Source organism: Amblyraja radiata, chromosome 15 (genome assembly GCF_010909765.2).
Source record: "Amblyraja radiata isolate CabotCenter1 chromosome 15, sAmbRad1.1.pri, whole genome shotgun sequence".
In the NCBI taxonomy this organism is placed as follows: Eukaryota; Metazoa; Chordata; class Chondrichthyes; order Rajiformes; family Rajidae; genus Amblyraja; species Amblyraja radiata.
The window spans coordinates 26,180,088-26,187,403 of record NC_045970.1 but is presented as its reverse complement, the minus strand read 5'-3'; the positions used below and the strand labels follow the sequence as shown (position 1 = coordinate 26,187,403).

The 7,316-nt window shown below is 44.9% G+C and overlaps 1 protein-coding gene across 4 annotated transcripts in view; it reads right to left on the bottom strand.

Annotated features, from left to right (window-relative positions):
- Window positions 1–7,316, bottom strand: part of vti1a (vesicle transport through interaction with t-SNAREs 1A) — a 329,248-nt gene that overhangs the window by 28,710 nt on the left and 293,222 nt on the right. The gene's annotated exons all lie outside the window — the stretch shown is intronic.

Here is a 7,316-nt window from a genome sequence, read left to right as displayed (position 1 = left end):
ATCAGTTTCACAAGTCTTGCATGTATTGTTTGCTGAGGCATCAGTTTCCAAGAATAACTGAATTTTTCCGCTGAGATGTTAAACCACGCAGATATAAAGGTGGATCCCTTGGCATATTCAAAGAAGAGAAGGCTTTTGTTCCCAGTATCCATGCCAATAATTATCTGTCAATCAACATTACTGAAGCAGATTATCTGGTCATTATTACATTGTTGTTTGTGGAACCATACTGTGTGGAAATTGACTGCTCTATTTCCCTACATTCCAAGAGTGAGTGCTTCTCAACAATACTTTATTAACCACTAAATACTTTGATAAGCACAGAGGTGTCTCTTTCTCTTTATCCCTCATCTACCAATAAAGAATAATACTTTGTTAAAAAAAAATCATAATCAGCAATTAATTTGGTAATTTCACTTTTAAGTGATACAATGACAGAGACCCAGGACCGTTGGAGACAGCGGTGGAGGGTCAGGGCGGTGAGTACTTGAATCGGGCACGGGGCTTGTTCTCACAGAGACCCAGGACCGTTGGAGACAGCGGTGGAGGGTCAGGGCGGTGAGTACTTGAATCGGGCACGGGGCTTGTTCTCACAGAGACCCAGGACCGTTGGAGACAGCGGTGGAGGGTCAGGGCGGTGAGTACTTGAATCGGGCACGGGGCTTGTTCTCACAGAGACCCAGGACCGTTGGAGACAGCGGTGGAGGGTCAGGGCGGTGAGTACTTGAATCGGGCACGGGGCTTGTTCTCACAGAGACCCAGGACCGTTGGAGACAGCGGTGGAGGGTCAGGGCGGTGAGTACTTGAATCGGGCACGGGGCTTGTTCTCACAGAGACCCAGGACCGTTGGAGACAGCGGTGGAGGGTCAGGGCTTACCAAATCCCGTAACGTTCCACACTCCATAGGGAGGGTTTCTGGGGAAGCCGCTGATTGGTGGGAGCAGACTAGAGGAAGCAGCTGATTGGGTGCAACCTCAGGTTAGCATTTCTGCTTTCTGGTTAAAGGTACAGTGCTTTAGTAAAGGTACAGTGGGCTGAAGGTACAGTGGGCTGAAGGTACAGTGGGCTGAAGGTACAGTGGGCTGAAGGTACAGTGGGCTGAAGGTACAGTGGCCTGAAGGTACAGTGGGCTGAAGGTACTGTGGGCTGAAGGTACAGTGCTTTTTGTTTATATAATAAAGGTACAGTTTAAAGGGCAAGAGGGAGCAGTTGTTGTGAGTCAGATACCTGCTGATTTCTCCCAGCAGTTTCTATTGTATTGTACTGGTATCGGATCCAGGGTAAGGCGAGAGAATGACAGTCAGAGCAGTGTACTGTTCTGGATGTCAGATGTGGGAGGTCATGGTGTCGGATGTCCCTCCAGACGTCCACATCTGCACCAGGTGCAGAGAGATGGGGCTCCTAAGGGACCGTATTAGGTTCCTGGAGCAGCAGCTCGATGACCTCTGCCTTGTCAGGGGGAGTGACGAGGTCATAGAGGGGAGTTATAGGGAGGTGGTCACTCCAAAACCACGGGAGGGAGACATGTGGGTCACGCTAAGGAAGGGCAAGGGGCAGAGGCAGGAACGAGGGAGTACTCCAATGTCGGTACACCTTGCAAATAAGTACTCCTGTTTGAGTACGGATGAGGATGACAGCCTGCCCGGGAGTAGCAACAGCGGACGGGCCTCCAGCACAGAGACCGGCCCTGTTGCTCCGAAAGGTAGGAAAAAAAAGAAGAGGGCAATAGTAATTGGGGACTCTATTGTTAGGGGGTCGGATAGGCGTTTCTGTGGCCGCAGTCGGGAGACCAGGATGGTGGTCTGCCTCCCTGGTGCCAAGGTCTCGGACGTGTCTCAACGCATCCAAGATATCCTGAAATCAGAGAGAGAGGAGCCTGAGGTCGTGGTACATATTGGTACAAATGACATAGGTAAAAAGAGTGAAGGGGTCTTGAAGGGAGGATTTAGGGTGTTGGGAGGAGAGTTAAGGAAAAGGACCAAAAAGGTAACAATCTCAGGATTACTGCCTGTACCACGCGACAGTGAGAGTAAGAATAGAGCGAGGTGGAGGATAAATGCGTGGCTGAAAGACTGGTGCAGAGGGCAGGGATTCAAGAGTCTGGATCATTGGGACTTCTTTTGGGGAAGGTGGGACCTGTACAGAGAGGATGGGTTGCACTTGAACCCGAGGGGGACCAACATCCTGGCGGGGAAATTTGCAAAGGTCACTGGGGGGACTTTAAACTAGAATGGTTGGGGCGAGGGACTCAAATAGAGAAAGCTAGTAGACCAAATGGGAGGCAGGAAGCAGAAAAGGGAAGCACTCGGACACAAGAGGAGAAAGAAAAAAAAGGAAATAAACAGAGAAGAAGAGACGGGGGGTTTCTCAGAATGTGTGAAGATAAAGCTCTAGATGTAAAAGGGGCAAAAACGGAAAGGAAGGGTAGTAAAAATCATCTGAAAGTGCTTTATCTAAATGCGCGGAGTATTCGAAATAAGATAAATGAATTAACGGTGCAATTAAGTATATATAGTTATGATATCGTGGCCATTACGGAGACATGGCTGCAAGGGGATCAGGACTGGGAGTTAAATATAGAGGGGTACTCGACAATTAGAAAAGATAGACAGGAAAGAAAGGGAGGAGGGGTGGCCCTTTTAATAAGGGAGGGAATAACGGCAATGGAGAGGAAGGATATTGCGTTGAAGGATCAGGATAGTGAAACAGCTTGGGTACAGATAGAGAATAACAAGGGGAAAAAAACACTAGTGGGTGTAATTTATAGACCTCCAAATAGCTGTGACGCTGTTAGTCAGAACATGAATCTGCAAATAGTTGACGCATGTAAAAAGGGAACTGCTGTGATCATGGGGGACTTCAATTTTCATATTAATTGGGCAAACCAAACTGGGCAGGGTAGACTAGAGGAAGAGTTTATAGAATGTATTAGAGACGGGTTCCTAGAACAGTATGTCACGGAACCGACAAGGGGGGAGGCAATCTTAGATCTGGTCCTGTGTAATGAAGCAGGATTAATTAAATATGTCATAGTTAGGGACTCGTTGGGAACAAGTGACCACAATATGGTCGATTTCCATATTCAAATAGAAGGGGAGCAGGTTGAAACTCAGACTAGGGTGCTTAGTCTAAATAAGGGGATTATGAAGGTATGAGGACTGAGCTGATCAAAGTTGACTGGGATAGCAGACTCAAGAATAAGACGGTACATGAGCAGTGGTGTACGTTTAAGGATCTACTGTATAACCTTCAAGAAAAATTTATTCCTATGAAGAAAAAAAGGGGTAAGGGTAAGAACAGTCAGCCATGGCTCAGTAAAACTATAAAGGATAGTATTCGGCTGAAGGCAAGGGCATATAAGGTAGCCAGAGGTAGTGGGAGGGTAGAGGATTGGGAAGCATTTAAAGGTCAGCAAAAAGTAACTAAGAGATTAATTAAGACGGGGAAAATAGGCTATGAGAGGGATTTAGCGAACAACATAAGAACTAATAGTAAGAGTTTTTATAGCTATATAAGAAGAAAAAGGGTGGCTAAGGTGAACGTTGGTCCATTGGAGGGTGAGACTGGAGAGTTGTTGGTGGGGAACATGGAAATGGCAAAGGCATTAAACGAGTATTTTGTATCAGTCTTCACCATAGAAGACACAAAAAATATTCCAACGCTGGATAAACAGGAGGCGGTAGGAATGGAGGAGCTAAATACTATTAAGATCACCAAGGAGGTGGTATTAGGGAAATTAATGAGACTGAAGGAGGATAAATCCCCTGGGCCTGATGGATTACATCCAAGGGTCTTGAGGGAGATAGCAGTGGGGATTGTGGATGCATTGGTGATAATTTTCCAAAACTCCCTGGAGGCAGGAACGGTCCCAGTGGATTGGAAAATGGCCAATGTAACACCTATATTTAAAAAAGGAAGTAAACAGAAGGCGGGTAACTATAGACCAGTTAGTCTAACATCGGTGGTGGGTAAAATGTTGGAGACAATTATTAAAGAAACACTAACGGGCCACTTGGATAAACATGACTTCATCAGACAGAACCAGCATGGTTTTGTGAAGGGGAAATCGTGTTTAACGAATCTGCTCGAATTCTTTGAGGAAGTAACAACTCGGGTGGATAAAGGGGAACCGGTGGATGTGGTATACTTGGACTTCCAAAAGGCTTTTGACAAGGTGCCACATAAGAGACTATTGCTAAAAATAAAAAATTATGGGATTGGGGGTAATATATTAGCATGGGTAGAGGATTGGCTAACGAATAGGAAGCAGAGAGTGGGGATAAATGGTTCATACTCGGGATGGCAACCGGTAACTAGCGGGGTTCCGCAAGGGTCGGTGCTGGGACCCCAGTTGTTCACAATTTATATAAATGATTTGGAGGAGGGAACCAAGTGTAATATATCAAAATTTGCGGGCGATACGAAAATGGGAGGGAAAGTAGGGGATGAGGAGGATAGGAAGAGTCTGCAAAAGGATATGGATAAGCAAGGTGAGTGGGCAACAACTTGGCAGATGAAATTTAATACTAATAAATGTGAAGTCATTCACTTTGGGGAAAAAAATGATAGGGCAAGTTATTTTCTAAATGAGGAGGAGCTGCGTTGTAATGCAACGCAAAGGGATCTAGGGGTATTAGTACATGAATCACTAAAAGTGAGTATGCAGGTGCAGCAAGCAATCAGGAAGGCCAATGGAGTTTTGGCCTTTATTGCTAGGGGGATTGAGTATAAAAACACGGAGGTCTTGCTGCAGCTGTACACGGTATTAGTGAGACCACATTTGGAATACTGTGTACAGTTCTGGGGTCCATACTTGAGAAAGGATGTACTAGCCCTGGAGGCAGTGCAGCGAAGGTTTACAGGATTAATTCCTGCAATGAGGGGATTGACATATGAGGAAAGGTTAAGTAAGCTGGGACTCTACTCTTTGGAGTTTAGAAGAATGAGAGGCGATCTCATTGAAACGTATAAGATCGTGAGGGGCCTTGATCGGGTGGATGCACCGAGGATGTTCCCAATGATCGGGGAGGCTAGAACTAGGGGACATAGTTGCAGAGTGAGGGGGGGCTCTTTTAAAACTGAGATGAGGAAGAACTTCTTCACCCAGAGGGTGGTTAGTTTGTGGAATTCACTGCCCCAGGGAGCAGTGGAAGCAGAAACGTTAAGTATATTTAAGTCAAAAATAGATGGTTTTTTAGCTGGCAAGGGGATAAGGGGCTACAGGGAGAGGGCAGGGATATGGACCTAGGTATGGTTAGTATAGTAGACCTGAGTGATCTCCTGGACAAGTGTCGATCGCCTGGATTGGGGTCGGAGAGGAATTTCCCGGATTTTTTTCCCGAATTGGACCTGGGTTTTTATCCGGTTTTTTGCCTCCCCCAGGAGATCACGCGGTTCTTGGGGTGGAGAGGGGTGATAGCGGTATAAAGGGGAGGGTAGTGTCTTGTGTTCTGTGTCTTGTGTCTACTGTTTGTGGGTAAGTGTGTCTGTTTGGTGTTCAGCCATGAGTGAATGGCGGTGCGGGCTCGACGGACCTGGTGGTCTACTCTCGCACCTACTTTCTATGATTCTATGATTCTATGAATACATTTATTTTCCTAATTTAGAATTGGCATTGTCGACACATTTATTCCTAAATTGTGAGGATGACCTGCTGCAGTGAAGATGTAGGTAAATTTACAGATGTCATGTGCGACCATCAGAAAAAAAAAGCAGCGGTGGGCAGTGGCAAAGAGGAGAGAAAACAGAGAGAAATAAAAGATGCAATTTTTGACAATTGACAATGTAATTTAGATTTGGGTATCCCCTTGCAGAGTATAAGACTATTCTGAATGAATGGTAGCAATGGATTATCTTTCTCTTCTTGTGAGTCGGGGCAAATTCAGTCTATTGTTGCTTTAAACAAGTTCGTGCAGGAACAATGGAAACATTATAAAAGTATGAATGAATACTACTGTTTTCTGCTTTTTTATAGTTTAAAATTCTTTCCCTGCTTTTGTAATATATTACTATGGAGTTCTTTTTGGAACACTTCATTGATTCTGCTCAGTGAGGTCTGAAGACAAGAAAACAAATACTTTTCAACATGCTGTCTCTTAAATGCTATGGTAAAGTTAATGCACTACCTTATGCTGGAGTCATTGTAGCTGAGATAGGTTGGTGCACAGTGCAATTCACAACTATCAGTATGTTAGTGTGCTGTGGACACTGAACCGGTTACACAAGAGGAAAATTCACTGCTTTGCTTTTCAACTTCAATCATTTGAAAGTGAGGGCTTTCAGCATTTTCAAGTATGTTGGTCTGATTTGCAGTTGTAACAAGGGCTGAAGTTTCATGTTGGCTGTGATTACTCCCTGGAACTGGCAACAATCGGTACTTCTGTGAAAATGCAGTTGCACATTGAAACAAAAATGCTGCGGTCACTATTTAGATCCTTGTCCACAGTCTTGTCTGTTTTCAAGCCTTCCCCACTGCAAATAAGGGAAATCAATTGAACTGATGAGAATTTCAGGTATAAGCAAACCAGTCCCCTGTTAAACAATCTGAAAGGATCATGCCTTAAATGTTTTTCTGAATGCTTATTATGCTATAAAATCCTATTAAAAAAAACGAATTGTCTGGTTTTGTACTTTCCTCACATAGATTTAAAATAGATGAAAAATTCCCTTAGTATGATTTTCACCACTTTAATCATATATGTTTCAATCTTTGTTCAACACACCATGTAATGTTTAATAATGCGCTTCCCTTTCATTATCTGTAGTCTGACAATTCTTTAATTGACTGGCCTCTCAGTACAGGTTAAAGGGAACAAGGATGCTGCACTCCGGGAATTTTCTTTGAATCGTCATTCAAGAAGAAGGGAAAAAGAACAATCCCGTGGTGCAGAAATCTCGAGAACCTTGCGGGCAGCTCTCTCAGGATAGCAGTGTGTGCTGTCACTATGCCAGTGACCACAAAATTCATGCCACTCTTTATAAATGTGGTGTAAACCTGTAATTGTGCCAGCATGTCCGCTTATATACCGAGCTGGAAAGTTCGATGATGCCTGGGAAACAGAAGTTTGAGTCATGGGCCTGTCCCACTTAGGCGATTTTTCAGGCGACTGCTGGCGACTGTCAAGTTGGGGGAAGTAGCCTGAAACAGCGGCAACTGGAACATCGACTGTCAGAGTGGAACACACACACACACACACGCACACACATCGCTTCCTTCACCAGCCCGTTATGCAGGCAGGGGACAGGGCAAGCAGGGAGAGCGCTGTCTTGAGTGAAATTCACACGGTGCAAAGCCAAGGTGATACAGACACACTCAC